Source organism: Tursiops truncatus, chromosome 11 (genome assembly GCF_011762595.2).
Source record: "Tursiops truncatus isolate mTurTru1 chromosome 11, mTurTru1.mat.Y, whole genome shotgun sequence".
NCBI classification, from domain to species: Eukaryota; Metazoa; Chordata; class Mammalia; order Artiodactyla; family Delphinidae; genus Tursiops; species Tursiops truncatus.
In genome coordinates, this window is record NC_047044.1 from 381,392 (window position 1) to 397,199 (window position 15,808).

General features: G+C 47.5%; 1 protein-coding gene and 1 pseudogene across 10 annotated transcripts in view; one reads left to right on the top strand and one right to left on the bottom strand.

The window, feature by feature from the left end:
* Nucleotides 1-13,456, bottom strand: part of PPP6R2 (protein phosphatase 6 regulatory subunit 2) — an 80,994-nt gene extending 67,538 nt beyond the window's left edge. For 5 of the 10 annotated variants that reach the window (XM_033865746.2, XM_033865750.2, XM_033865749.2 and 2 more), the window contains exon 1: nucleotides 13,240-13,455. The gene's annotated coding sequence lies outside the window, so the exon portion shown is untranslated. Of the gene's footprint in view, nucleotides 1-13,020; nucleotides 13,133-13,239 lie in introns of those variants that run through there. The other 5 variants (XM_073787996.1, XM_033865751.2, XM_073787998.1 and 2 more) reach the window with 3 other exon arrangements.
* LOC117314135 (ATP synthase F(0) complex subunit g, mitochondrial pseudogene) lies at nucleotides 5,633-5,993 on the top strand (annotated as a pseudogene).
* Nucleotides 13,457-15,808: the final 2,352 nt, after the last annotated feature.

A 15,808-nucleotide genomic window follows, 5' to 3' on the forward strand; every position in this document is an offset into this window, starting at 1 on the left:
GAACTAGAAAGGGGTCAGCATTCTCATAGGTCCCATCACTATCTTCTATGCTTCCTAATACCTTCATTCAAATACCTGTTTTTGATACTTTTGCTTCTGGCCAAGACGAAATAACAGGGACGAGATTTACAAATGAAATGGTTTTCAAGACACTGGCTATCCTGCAGTGACGAACAGTGATCCCTGACAGGAGGGAAACAAGAGGAGCCCTTTAACTGCCCAGCCTCCTGCCTGACAAGTAGTTCTGGGTAACAGCAGAGACACCAGGTGGGGTCCAGCAGTCCCCCGAGGCGAAGAAACAGCACTGGGAGTCCAGGAAGGCCAAGGCGCTAGAGTCCACAGGCAGAGCACTGGAAGGGACAGAGTCGTAGACAGCGCTGAGGATCTGCGGGCTCCAGCCAGGTACTGATCAACAGAAGTGTGTAAGAAAGGCATCCAAGCCAGGGATTAGTGGGGACCACCCTCCAATTTCACACGGGGCCAAGGAGAGTTACTCTTCCTCCCAGTCACAGTGGAAAATTTCCTAATTTCGGGGCATTGGACAAAGTACTCAGTAGACTTTTGCCTCAGTGGTGGGGCAAAGTGACTCAACACTGGACTCAATATTACTCTGGTCCCACCTAACAAAGCCTAAAAGCCAGACCCACAGAATCAAACTGTTTCTGAGTAATTTAACAACATTCCAGAACAAAGGTCAAGAATATTTATAGAAATACAAAAATACCCAGCATCCAACAAGATAAAAGTCACAGTGTCTTGGCATCCAATCAAAAATGACCAGACATGCAAGGAAGCAGGAAAACACAAACCATAATCAACCTAGAAAAGACACAGATGATAAAATTAATAGACAAGGACAGTTAAGCAGCTGTTGTAACCGTACTCCGTATGTTCAAAAACCTAGAGGAAATATTAGACGTGTTAGAGACATGAGAGATATACGAAGACCCAAACAGAATCATAAATATACTCTTAATCCAAAAAAAGGCAGAAAAAGAGGAAAAGGGAACAGAGGGCACACTGCAAGCCTCGACCAGGCCACGCTAAGTGGGGCCACCACTCAACACAGTCTCAGTTCTCTTTCCTCATCCCCACCCACCTCCCCAACCACACCAGCACCCACTGCTTCTTAAATATGCTGCTTCTTAAATACAGCTGACACCTTGGCACCTGGGTCCCCTCTGCCTGGAAAACCCTTCGTCACATCTTCCTACCTGGCAAATTCCTGTCTGCTCCTCAAGTCCGAAATTCACCAAAAACCACTTCTGTCAGGTCACTGAGTCCTTTCTCAGTGCTCTCACAAGAGCACTTCCAGAGAATCAACACACTATAATTATCTAGTTTTATATATTTTTATTTATTCTGAATTATGAAAAAATTTAAAATATAAAAAGGTCCAGAGAAGAATATAACAAATATCCATGTATTGGGATTTAATAAATGTTACCATTTGCTCACATATGCCGCCTACTTTAAAAAAAAATAAAATGTTTCTAATACACTGAAGAATTGACAACCTATTCAACTCCCTTTATCCACAGAGATAATCATTAATTCGCAGTATCCATAACTTCATTCTTCTACTACTTACATAACTGTAAGTAATGCATTATTTTAAGAGTATATTTAGGACCTCCCTGGTGGCACAGTAGTTAAGAATCCACCTGCCAACGCAGGGGACACAGGTTCGAGCCCTGGTCCGGGAAGATCCCACACACCACGGAGCAACTAAGCCTGTGCGCCACAACTACTGAGCCTGCGCTCCAGAGCCCGCATGCCACAACTACTGAAGCCCACATGCCTAGAGCCCGTGCTCCACAACAAGAGAAGCCACCACAATGAAAAGCCCGTGCACCACAACAAAGAGCAGCCCCAGCTCGACACAACTAGAGAAAGCCCGCGTGTGGCAACGAAGACCCGATGCAGCCAAAATAAATTAATTAATTTTAAAAAATAAAAAATAAAAACAAGTATTTGGAGGTACCGGAGACCAATCAAGAACATGCAGAAACTGGAGGGAACACGATCTCTGTCAGAAGGAGAGCAAGGAGGAAAGAGGCCAGAGTTCAGGGCTACCAGCATGGCTGAAAATCAAACAGGAAAATCAGAAAAGGGAGCCCCCCCAAACCTACATTAAATTCCTCCCAAATCCTTGGCTGACTCCTAAACAGCATGTGGTGGGATGAGACACCAAGAAACCAAGCAGAAAAATAGGTCAAACTCAAAGAAATAGAGAGTAGAAAAGAGGCCAGGGGGCAGGAGGGTGCAGGGAGAGGTTGGTAAAAGGGAGCAGACATTCAGCTATAAGATGAAGAAGGTCTGAGGATCGGATATAAGAATATGGTGATTGGGCTTCCCTGGTGGCGCAGTGGTTGAGAGTCCACCTGCCGATGCAGGGGACACGGGTTCGTGCCCCGGTCCAGGAGGATCCCACATGCCGCGGAGCGGCTGGGCCCGTGAGCCATGGCCGCTGAGCCTGCGCGTCTGGAGCCTGTGCTCCGCGACGGGAGAGGCCACAACAGTGAGGGGCCCGCGTACCGCAAAAATAAATAAATAAATAAATACAGTATCTGAAATTAAAATGTCACTGGACGGAATAAATAACCGAATGAGCACAAAGAAAAGCAGGGGATTTGAAAACAGATGAAAAGAAAATATACAAATGTAAACAAAGAGAGAAAGAAGAATTTTGAAAATACCAACACATTCGAAACCTGTGGGACAACATCAAACAATCTAAAATAGATATCACTGGAGGGACTTCCCTGGTGGTCCAGTGGGTAAGACTCCACATGCCTAATGCAGGGGGCCCGGGTTCAATCCCTGGTTGGGGAACTAGATCCTACATGCACGCCACAACTAAGAGTTTGAATGCTGCAACTAAGAGTCCACAGGCTGCAACTAAAAAAAAAAAAAAAAAAAAAAAAAAAAAAATCCTGTGTGCTGCAACTAAGACCCAGAGCAGCCTAAATAAATAAATATTAAAATAAAATATATTTTATTTTATTGGAGTCCCGAGAAGACAGATGATGAGGCAAAAGAATTATTTAAGAGGCAATGGCCAAAAAGTTTCCAAAGTTGATTAAATACATCAACCCACAGATCCAAGAAAGATAAACACAAAAACAGCACCCCTAGAAGATTATAGCCAAATTGAAAAGTTTTTAATAAAGAATTTATTTAATAAAAATAAATATACAGGGGGCTTCCCTGGTGGCGCAGTGGTTGAGAGTCCGCCTGCCGATGCAGGGGACATGGGTTCGTGCCCCGGTCCGGGAAGATCCCACATACCGCGGAGCGGCTGGGCCCGGAGCCATGGCCGCTGAGCATGCACGTCCAGAGCCTGTGCTCCGCAACGGGAGAGGCCACAACAGTGAGAGGCCCGCGTACCGCAAAAAAAATAAAAATAAATAAATAAATAAATAAATATACATCTTAAACACAGCAGGAAAAAGTGTATTAGGTAAACAAAAGTAAGAATGATAGCTGATTCCCCATCAGAAGCAACAGAAACTAAAAGACAACAGAATAACTTTTTCAAAGTGCTGGGGAAAAAAGCTGTCAACCTAGAATTATCCAGCAAAAATATCCTTCAAAACTGAAGGGCAAATGAAGACTTTTTCAGACAAACAAAAGTTGAGTGATTCTGTCCCCAGTATACCCACAACATGCAAAATACTGAAGGAAGTGCTTCAAGCCAAAGGAATATGATCCCATACAGAAATCCAATCTACAAAAAGAAATGAAGACCTTCCCAACTCACTCTCTGGGGCCGGTAATACCCTGATACCAAAACAAAAGATATCATACGGGAGGGACTTCCCTGGTGGCGTAGTGGTTAAGAATCCACCTGCCAACACAGGTTCAAGCCCTAGTCTGGGAAGATCCCACATGCCCCGGAGCAGCTAAGCCCATGCGCCACAACTACTGAGCCTGTGCTCTAGAGCCCACAAGCCACAACTACTGAGCTCGTGTGCCACAACTACTGAAGCCCACATGCCTAGAGCCTGTGCTCCACAACAAGAGAAGCCACCGACCGCAATGAGAAGCCCATGCACCGCAACGAGGAGTAGCCCCCACTCGCCGCAACTAGAGAAAGCCCGCGCACAGCAACAAAGACCCAACACAGCCAAAAATAAATTAAAAAAAAATTTTTTAAAAAGATATCATACGGGGAAAAAAGGTCATACACAAATATCACATGAATATATATAATATATGCAAAAATCCTTAACAAAACACTAGTAAACCAAATCTAGCCACTTTTTTTTTTTTTTTTTTTTTTTTTTTTTGCGGTATGCGGGTCTCTCACTGTTGTGGCCTCTCCCGTTGCGGAGCACAGGCTCCGGACACCCAGGCTCAGCGGCCATGACTCACGGGCCCAGCCGCTCTGCAGCATGTGGGATCTTCCCGGACCGGGGCACGAACCCGTGTCCCCTGCATCGGCAGGTGGACTCTCAACCACGTCGCCACCAGGGAAGCCCTAGCCACTTTTTTTTGTTTTGTTTTTTGGCTGTGGCACACGGCATGTGGGATCTTAGTTCCCTGACCAGGGACTGAACCCATGCCCCCTGCAAAGGAAGCGCAGAGCCCTAACCACTGGACTGCCAGGGAATTCCCCCTCAGCCACATTTAAAAAGGATTATACACCCCACACTAAGGGGATTTATCCTAAGAATGCAAAGTTGCTTTAACATCTGAAAATTAATTAATACAACACATCATATTGATAGGATAAAGGACAGAAACCAAATAATCATCCCAACAAATGTAGAAAAGGCATTTGACAAACTCCAACACCCCTTCATGGTAAAAACTTTCCATAAAATAGAACCAGAAAGCAACCTCCTCAACCAATGAAGACCCACTATCACCACTTCCATTCAACATTGTATTAGAGGTTCTAGCTGGTACTACAAAGAAAAACAAATAAAAGGCATAATAATTGGAAAGAAAAACTGCCTTTACTCACAGATGATACGATTATATAGACAGAAAACACAAAGGAATATACAAACCTACCATGAGAACTGATAAGTGAATTGAGCAAAGTTGTAAGATACATGATAAGTATACATAAACCAACTGTGTTTTTGTACATTAAGTAGTTGAGGGACTTCCCTGGTGGTCCAGTGGGCAAGACTCCGAGCTCCCAATGCAGGGGGCCTGGGTTTGATCCCTGGTCGGGGAACTAGATCCCTCATGCATGCCACAACTAAGAATCCACATGCCACAACTAAGAAGCCCGCATGCTGCAACTAAAAGATCCCGCATGTCGCAACTAAGATGCCACGTGCCACAATTAAGACCCGGTGCAGCCAAAATAAAATAAATAAATAAATATTTTTAAAAATACTTATTAAAAAAACAAGTAGTTGAAAAACAATATAAAAGTATTTTAAATAACATCAAAAATATCAAGTACCTACAAACATACTTAATGAAAAAAGTGTACTTTTCACACTGAAAATTACAAAACGTTGCTGAGAAAAACTAAGGAAAATTTAAATGAATGGAGAGATATACCATTTGCACAGAAGACTCAAAGTTAATAACTCAATTCTAAAAGTGATCTATAGATTCAATGTAATCCCAACCGCAGTCGGCACGACGGGCTTTCCATCATGGAACCATGGCCCAGTTTGTCCGTAACCTCGTGGAGAAAGCCGTGGCGCTGGTCAGCGCTGCTGTGACTTACTCGAAGCCTCTGAAGCCTTGACTGGCCACATTCTGGCACTATGCCAAGGTTGAGCTGGTTCCTCCAACCCCTGCTGAGATCCCTACAGCTATTCAAAGCTTGAAAAAAATTATCAATAGTGCTCAAACTGGTAGCTTCAAACAGCTACCAGTTAAGGAAGCTCTATTGAATGGTTTGGTGGCCACTGAGATGTGGATGTGGTTTTATGTTGGCGAGATCATAGGCAAGCGTGGCATCATTGGCTATGTTTGAAGACCAATCTTTGCTTTGTTATTTGGGTGTTCTTGGACCATGTGTAAGCAGACTTCTACTTGAATAAAATAAGATAATGTGCCAAAATCAGTGTTTTCTCTGTCAAGCACTACATGGAAGGTCACAATTTTTCTTGATATTAAGTTGGGTTGTCTTTTGCTTTAATACATTAATACAGCTCTAAATGCATGTCTTTGCTTAGCCTGCTTTGGAAAGGATAGATATGAATATACCAACCTGGTACATGTATACATGAGGATACCATTTTACTTTGAAGGCTTGAAATGAACATTTAAGCTTAATTTTAGAGAAGTTGGGGAAAGGCTTTGAGAAAACAAGAACTTGTTCCAGTAGGAGAAAAATAATGCCATGTGCCAAACATGGTATATACTAGTTAAATCACCTAGTATAAAGAATACAATTTGGACTGCTTTTTTGTTTTTTTTTTAAATTTTATTTATTTATTTATGGCTGTGTCGGGTCTTCGTTTCTGTGCGAGGGCTTTCTCTAGTTGTGGCAAACGGGGGCCACTCTTCATCGCGATGCGCAGGCTTCTCACTATCGCGGCCTCTCTTGTTGCAGAGCACAGGCTCCAGACGCGCAGGCTCAGTAATTGTGACTCACGGGCCCAGTCGCTCCGCGGCATGTGGGATCTTCCCAGACCAGGGCTCGAACCCATGTCCCCTGCATCGGCAAACAGATTCTCAACCACTGCGCCACCAGGGAAGCCCCTGGACTGTTTTTCTTTGCTAAAATCAGAGAAAGACCCCTTGGACAACAGCTGTGTCTGTAAATGTAGGGGTACTTTTTGTCAATTAGCTTCCCCAAAAGAGACCAGCCAGGTGATATTCTGTGTGTCTTTGTAACATCTTTAACACTAGGACAAAGAATGAAAGCAATGACCTATGTTTTCAATCTAATTTTGATATGTTATTAATCTCTTTTTTTTTAAAGACCTATCTTTACAAAAATAAAATATCCTATAGATATTTAACAGGATTATAGTTTAGTAGCGTCCACGGGTCAAAATAGTATATTATGTCCTGAAATAAATACAAGTGATTGGTTAAAAAAAAAAAAAAGTAATCCCAACCAACCTCCAGCAAAAATTCCTATCCAAATTGAAGAGCTTATTCTAAAACTGGCAAGATAATTTTGCACAGGAATAAAGGTGGAGGTCTCACACTACCTGATTTCCAGACTGACCATAAAATTACAGACATTAAGACAGCATGGTGTTGGCACAGGATAGAAATATAGACCAATGGAACATAACAAAAAGCCCAGAAATAAGCCTGCATACACATGTTCAATTAATTCATAACGAAGGCTCCCATGCAATTTAAAGGAGGAAAAAGAGTTCTCAACAAACGATGCTAGAATGATTGTGTAACTCATACGGGGAAAAAAATGTACACTTTTTCCACCTCACACAAAAAATCATGCAAGATAGATCATTCATAAAGGAGATCAGTATTTGCTTGGACGTGGAGGGGCAAAAAAGAGTGGGAAGGAGGGCTCCAAAGGGGCATTAGGAAATTTGAGAAACGATGGATACATTCCCTATCTTGACTGTGGTGATGATTTCACAGGTGTACACATATGTCAAAACTTATAAAATTTTACACTTTAAACGTGTAGTTTATTATACGTCATTCGTATCTCAATAAAGCTGTTTAAAAGAAAAAGAGCGGGACTTCCCTGGTGGTCCAGTGGTTAAGACCCCATGCTCCCAATGCAGGGGGCCTGGGTTTGATCCCTGGTCGGGGAACTAGATCCTGCATGCCGCAACTAAGAGCCCACATGCCGCAGCCAAATAAATAAATAAAGACAAGACCCGGCGCAGCCAAATAAATAAATACAAAAATACATAAGTAAATATTTTTTAAAAAAATAAAATGAGGAATCATAAACCTGAATACAAAAGCTACCACTATAAAGCTTCTACAAAGACAAAACACTGGACAGTATCTTCACAATTCTGGTACAGGCACAACTGTCTTACAACACATAAAAAACGCAAAAATAAAATATTGACCAATTTTGACTTCATCCAAATTAAAATTTCCTGCTCGTAAAAAAATACCATTGGGGGGACTTCCCTGTTGGTGCAGTGGTTAAGAATCCGCCTGCCGGGCTTCCCTGGTGGCGCAGTGGTTGTGAGTCCGCCTGCCGATGCAGGGGACACGGGTTCGTGCCCCGGTCCGGGAAGATCCCACATGCCGCGGAGCAGCTGGGCCCGTGAGCCACGGCCACTGAGCCTGCGTGTCCGGAGCCTGTGCTCCGCAACGGGAGAGGCCACAACGGTGAGAGGCCCGCGTACCGCAAAAAAAAAAAAAAGAATCCGCTTGCCAATGCTGGGGACACAGGTTCGATCCCTGGTCGAGGAAGATCCCACATACTGCGGAGCAACTAAGCCTGTGTGCCACAACTACTGAGCCTGCACTCTATAGCCCGTCACAACTACTGAGCCCACGTGCCACAACTACTGAAGCTCATGCACTCTGGGGCCCATGTGCCGCAACTACTGAGCCCGCATGCTGCAACTACTGAAGCCCGCACACCTAGGTCCTGTGCTCCGCAACAAAAGAAGCCATCGCAATGAGGCAATGAGAAGCCCATGCACTGCAACAAAAAGCAGCACCCACTCGCCACAACTAGAGAAAACCCGTGCACGGCAACAAAGACCCAATACAGCCAAAAATAAATAAAATTTTCAAAAAAAAGGATACCATTAAGAAACAAATAGGCAAACCACAAAACAGGAAACAACATTCACCCCTCACTTCCTCTCCTCCTCCCACTCCCTCATTGTATATGTATGTATGTACATACACACAAATATCATAAAGGACTTACAACCAGAATATTTTTTTGAATTTCTAAAACTGAATAATAAAGACAATCCAACAAAAAGTGGACAAAAGACCTGACGCTTCGCAAGAGATACACAAATGGTCAAAAAGCGTATGAAAAGTTGCTCACCACTGTTATTAAAACCATAATGAAATACCACTACGACCTGAATTAAAATTAGAAAGACTGACAATATCAAGAGTTGGTATGCATGTGGAGAAACTAGAACTCTCATACATTACTGATGGGAGTATGAAATGGTACCAGTTTGGAAAACTGTTTAGCATTTTTTGTTTTGTTTTGTTTTTTAAATTTATTTGGTTGCACTGGGTCTCTTGCTGTGCATGGGCTTTCTCTAGTTGCAGTGAGTGGGGGCTACTCTTCATTGCAGTGTGCAGGCTTCTCATTGTGGTGGCTTCTCTTGTTGTGGAGCATGGGCTCTAAGTGTGCAGGCTTCAGCAGTTGTGGCACGCAGGCTCAGCAGTTGTGGCTCTTGGGCTGTAGAGTGCAGGCTTAGTAGTGGCACACGGGCTTAGTTGCTCCATGGCATGTGGGAATCTTCCCAGACCAGGGCTCGAACCCATGTCCCCTGCATTGGCAGGCAGATTCTTAACCACTGTACCACCAGGGAAGTCCCTGTTTGGCATTTTCTAAAAACAAATTAAACATGTATCTATACTATGACCCAGCAATTCCACTCCTAGATATTTACTCAAAAGATATAACATATGTCCACAAAAGAACGTACAATAAACTCAGTGACTTTACTCACAACAGCTAAAAAGTGAAAGCAACCCAAATGTCTATCAATAAGAAAAATATTTTCACACAAAGGAATACTACTCAAACTATAAAACTATAGACACAGGCATCAAAATCAATAAATTTCAAAAACATTATCTGAGTAAAAGAAGACAGACACAAAAGAGCATATACTTTATGACTCCATTTACATGACGTTCAAGGATGTGCAAAATTAATCTGTAAAAATAGAAATCAGAACAATTGTTGCCTTGCGATTTTGAAGGATGGCTTTAATACCTGAAAAGGGACACAAAGAAAAACTTTTAGGGGTGACAGAAATGTTCTATATCTTGACGTGAGTGATGGACACACGGGTGTATACATTTGTTAAAATTCATCAAACTTATATACTTAGGATCTGTACCTTGCATTGGGTGTAAAATACTATTCAATAATTTTTAAAGGGTGGAATATTTTTAAAGAAATAAAAGATTGCACATTCTGTGTTAAAAAGAGAGCTGCTTGCTGTATGTGGACATGACATGATTTCCAAGAGGAAGAGGACAGCTGATGGACAGGGTGAGAATGATACACATTTTGGTGTCCTTTGAATTTTATGCTGAGTTCAGATTACCATGTGCATAACCACCCACTGGAGTCTGACCACATGAGTTGAGTCCTGGCTCTCCCATTTATTTACCGCTACCCTTGGGTACATTACTTGTTTGCGCCTCAGTGTTCTCACATGAATATTAACAGGTATATTAAGAGTAATGACCTCATTAACTTGTTTTTAAGAATTAAATGGACTTCTCTGGCGGTCCAGTGGTTAAGGCTCCGGGCTTCCAATGCAGCAGGCGCAGGTTCGATCCCTGGTAGGGGAACTAAGAGCCCACATGCCGCATGGCATGGCCAAAAAAAAAAAAAAAAAAAAATTAAATGATTACTGGGTTAGATGTCAAAATATAGAATTTAGCGCTGGTTTTCACTCTCTGGTCTATAGTAAATTCTGCACAAGTCACGTACTCACTTTATGTCAAAATGTTATGTCTCATGAAAATACAAAGCTAACAAAAGGTAAAGCACTTTGTTCTTAAAAAAAAAATCAGGAATTCCCTGGCTGTCCGGTGGTTAAGACTTGGACTTTCACTGCCCTGGACCCAGGTTCAATTCCTGGTCAGGGAACTAAGATATCACAAGGCGCGGTGCGGCCAAAAAAAAAAAAAAAGTAATAAAGATTAAATGAGGCACTTTATTTTTTTTAATGAGCTACTTTAAAAAGTGGCTGGGCTTGTTTTTCTAAATGAAGTTTTATTGGAACACATACGTGCACGAACACCAAAGTGCCTAAAACATAATCGATTACCGTTATTATTCAAAAATGTAAAAACAGTACTTTAAAAGTTAGCCTTTTCCTTAACCAAAAGAAAAAGGGGAGGAGAGGCTTGAATCAGCCAGCCTGGGACGCAAATTCTGGCTCTATCACTTGTTTGTTGTATATCTTAGTTTCTTCATCTATAAAACAGTAAAATAATAGTTCCCATACCCTAGGGTTCCTGTGAGGATTAAATAATTCATATTAAGCATTTAAGACAGCAGCACACAATAAATGATCAAAGTGTTCTGCTGCGTGTGTGTGCAAACAGCCATCTCCTAGGGTTCAAACATTATCCTGTGCTGAGGTCGTATACCTGCAGCCTGACCTCTCCTCTGGGCTCCAGATTCTTCCGCGAGATTCCTTCTCCCTAACTGTCCTTTTACTTGTCAGACTTCTCCCACTACTTTCAGCCACAAGAAAGCCTTACTTTCCGCCTCCAACCTAAAACAACTCCCCTGCAACTGCCACCACCACCCCCAGCTTCCCCATCCACGCATCCGAAGCGCCCCAGTCCACCCATGTACGCCATCAATAAGCCCAGAAATCATCCCGAGTCCTCTCTTCCCCTCACACCCCTCTCCTAATCCATCAGCACGTCCCAATAGCTCTACCTCCAAAATCACTCCCTCAGTCGTCACCAAGGTCTAAACCACAAACACACTCCCTCCCAATGCCTCGTCTCTCCCCCTCCTATTCAGGTGTTGATGGCCCTCCCCAACTCAATCTCCAGCCTGGGTCCCTCAAACTCAGACTCAACAGCCTGCAAGGAACAGCATGATTGGAAGGCCAATGCCCTAACCAAGGCTCTTGTGTGTCTCCCCCTTACCCTGGCCACGTATCAGTCTTATCTAGGTTCCTGGAGGTCCACCTCAGGGCCTTTGCATGTGCTGCCCCCTCGGTCTAGAAGTCTCTGTCCCCGACTCTTCTCATAGCCAGCTGCTTCTTGCCTTCCAGAGCTTAGCTGACGTGACAGTTTGAGATGCCAAAAGGGAAGAGAAGCCAGAAAGGAAGGGACATGAAGAAGAGGTGAACAGCTGAGAGTGCCAGTGAGGGCCTGGGCACTGAGAGGCCAAGGGCATGGCAGGAAGAGGCCATGGGGGGAGGTGACAGGTGGTGAAAGAGTAACACGCTGGAAAAGGCCCTAAGGACAAGACAGGTGGGTACAGGGACAAAATGGGGGAGTGGGTACCGTGAAATGCAGGAACTAAGCGGAAGTGACAGGCTGAACGAGCTGGAGGTGACAGGGCAGGCGGCCAGTACCAAAGTGGGAGCGGTCAGTAACAAGTGGGTGGACGATGCAGGTAGTTAGGCTGCAAGGACACAAAGCAGAAGTGGGGGTGTGTGGAAGACGTCACGGTGACGGTGGGAGGACATTCAATGGGCCCGTAAAGTACATGAGGGAAGGTGACAGGTGTGAAGGGAAGGGGTGATGGAGATGAGGGAAGAAATGGGGCTGTGAGGGGTACGGGGGTGACAGAATGGGGGTAGGTGACTGGAGACACATGAGCTCACATGGTAATGGAAAGGGGACAGTAGCAGGGAGAGGAGCCAGTGAGTGGGTAAGGGGACTGATGACAGCGGGCAGCGGAGAGTCCCACATGACAGGCAGGAGACCGGCCCTGGAGGGCACTGCGAGGCGTAGCACTGGCAGGTGGGTCAGGGCACTGCCGGGAAGGGTGCCTAACAGAGAGGCGTCAGGGAGGAAGGAGTGAGGAGGGGAGTGGGCACACCGACAATCTTGGGAGGACTGATGGGGGATCTCGCCTGGGGGGGGCACTGATGTTGGGGGCATTGGCAGCACAGGGGGAGGAAGGACATTAGGGGGAGGTTACTGACAGGGAGGAGGGCACTTGGGGGGGTCACTGATGTGGGAGACACCGACTGGAAGGGCACCACAGGTGGGGGTGAACACCGCTTTGGGGGACTCTGAGGGGGTAAAGGAGGCGGGAGGGCACTGACATGGGGCACTAACGGAGTGGAGGTCACTGGTGCGGGTGGACCGTCATGGGAGACACTGGTGGTGGACACGGACACGACGTCACTGTCAGGGGTGGACGCCGTTGTAGAGGACACTGACGGGGCGGGCACTGACCTGGGGGACGCTGACCTGGGGGACGCTGACAAGGGTGGGCGCCGACAAGGCGAGCATCACGGCGGCAGCGACGGGCGGGGCGTGGACGCTGACAAAGGGGTGGACGCTGAGGGGGCAGCGACAGGCAGAGGGTGGACGCCGACATGAGGACACTGACGGGGTGGCCCCTCCGGGCCCGGCCAGCTAGTACCGCCGGCTCTGAGGGGCGGCCGCACTCACCTGCCCCGCGGGCCGGGCGTCGCGGCGGCTCCTCGGAGGCCCGGGTGGAGGCCAGGGCGCGGGCGGAGGCGAAGCCCGGGCGGCCTGGGGCGGGCCGCGCGCACATGGGCCCGGCCGGGCGAGGCGCCCACGGATACGGCGCCTACAGACTCAGCCCGGCGGACCGGCGGCTCGGGACCGGCTCGGGCCGCGGGCGGCGCTCCGGTCACTCCAAAATGGCGGTGGCGGCGGCCGGGCGCGCGCACGCCGGGGGCGGGGCCTCGTGCGGGGGCTCGCGCTCGCAGCGGGGCGGGGCCTATAGGTGGGCGGGGCCCATGTTGGGCGGGGCCGCGCGGGGTGAGGCGGGCGCGGCTTCGTCCTCCGCTGGTCCTTCTGAGGTATCGCAAAATTTCTGCACGAGCGTAAGTAAGTATTGATGGGCTAATGCGTTTGCGGTGATACATTTTCTAACACAACATCATCAACAGAACAACCCCTCCGGAGGCCTGAAACGATTTGAGGGTCACACATCTGGGGCAGGGGTATCTCTGCTCCCTGGGAGCCTTCCTCTAAGGCTGAAGGCCTCTGCGACTGGGGCAGCTGGGTGTCTCCTGAGCACCTTGGGCACGTGGCGTGGACACGGCCAGAGCAACCGTGAGCAGTGGTCAGCTCTCCGTCCTCTCTACTACCCGGACTGGGAGCGTCGGAGCAGCAGCCACCAGACCCATGGTTTTTCCAGGTGCCCCCCAGGTTCTCGTAGTATTTTGCACATTAAAATATGTACCCATTTGGCATTTGTCGGAGTTGTTTGACTCAATCAAACTGATCTCTAAAATGAGAATTGTTATTTCAGGTGGCAGCGTGAACCATGGGAGACGTTGGAAAAAGAAATGGAACACGTAAGGAACATCTAACGTTCTTGCCAGTCATCCCCTTACTGCCTCTCGGCTTCCAATGCACGTGGTCCGTGGCGGAGACGGATCTGACCCCTGGCCATGCTGAGCCTTGGTGGCAGAGGGAGCGGGAGAGGTTGCGGGAGAAGGTTTGCTCCGGGGCTGCTCGGCGGGCGGGAGGCGCCTGCTTCCCCACCTCCGGCTCCTGCGGAGACAGCTTCCCCTGGACGTCTTCCCCAGGCAAACGGCAGGGCAGATTTCTGGCAAGTTCTGTAGGATGAACTTTAAGGAAGTGGGGATAAAAAAAGCGTCAAGGGCTTCCCTGGTGGCGCAGTGGTTGAGAGTCCGCCTGCCGATGCAGGGGACACGGGTTCGTGCCCTGGTCCGGGAAGATCCCACATGCCTCAGAGCGGCTGGGCCCGTGAGCCATGGCCGCTGAGCCTGCGCTCCGCAACGGGAGAGGCCCGCGTACCGCAAAAAAAAAAAAAAAAAAAAAAAGCGTCAAGCTCTCAACCGCGAATAGATTACAAGCCCTGCAAGCGCAGACCCCACCCCCAAGGCTGGAGGTGCGGTGGGTAGAGCTGCAGAACAGGGGCTCAGCGCTAGGAGTCCCAGTGCTTGAGATGCTCCCACTCGTTGTCCTGCTCTGAGTGCCTGCAACCCTCATCCTGATCGTGATGTTCTTCTGGGGTCAGCCAGGGCTCCTCCGCTCTCCCACCCCACCCTTGGTTCAGCCACACGTCCCTCAACTTCTAACTACAGCCAGCTCTCCTCCTGCAGCCCTGGTCCAGGTTTATCTCACCTGACTCACAACAGCAGCCTCCCAACAGGCTCCCTGCTTCTATCCTGCCACACTTGCTGGAGGCCAGCTTGTCGCAGTCAGCAGAGCACCCAGTAAAAAGAAGTCCAGGGCTTCCCTGGTGGCGCAGTGGTTGGGAGTCCGCCTGCCGATGCAGGGGACACGGGTTCGTGCCCCGGTCTGGGAGGATCCCACATGCCGCGGAGCGGCTGGGCCTGCGCATCCGGAGCCTGTGCTCCGCAGTGGGAGAGGCCACAGCAGTGAGAGGCCCGCGTACCGCAAAAAAAAAAAGTCCAATCCCATCCCTTCCCCAGGGGCTCCCATGTCACACAGCACGAAAGCCAGTCCTTGCTGCCACCCACAGGTCCTACACAGGTGGGTCTCATTTGTGCTCTGCCCCTTGTTCATCTAGCTCCAATCAGGAGACCCTCCTGCCGCAGGCCATTGAATGTGCATCCTGTCACACCCTCTAATTGTCCCCATGCAAACTGACCTCCTACATCTTACTCCATTGTCCCCTTCTCCGTGAGGACTTCCCTGGCCTTCCTATTTCAAATCTCAAACCTACATACATGCATGCACAGACACGCACATGCACACACATGCATGCACATGGGCACACTCACAGCCCCTTTCCCTGTTTGGTTTTTCCTCCTTGTGTCAGTAGTCAGGGTTCAATGAGGGGACAGAGAGCACACAGTGACTTCAGAGAAAGTTTGATATAAAGATTACTGAGGGACTTCCCTGGTGGTGCAGTGGGTAAGACTCCGTGCTCCCAGAGCAGGGGGCCCAGGTTCGATCCCTGGTCAAGGAACTAGATCCCACATGCATGCCACAACCTAGAGTTCACATGCCACAACTAAGGAGCCTGCCTGCCGCAACTAAGACCTGGTGCAAC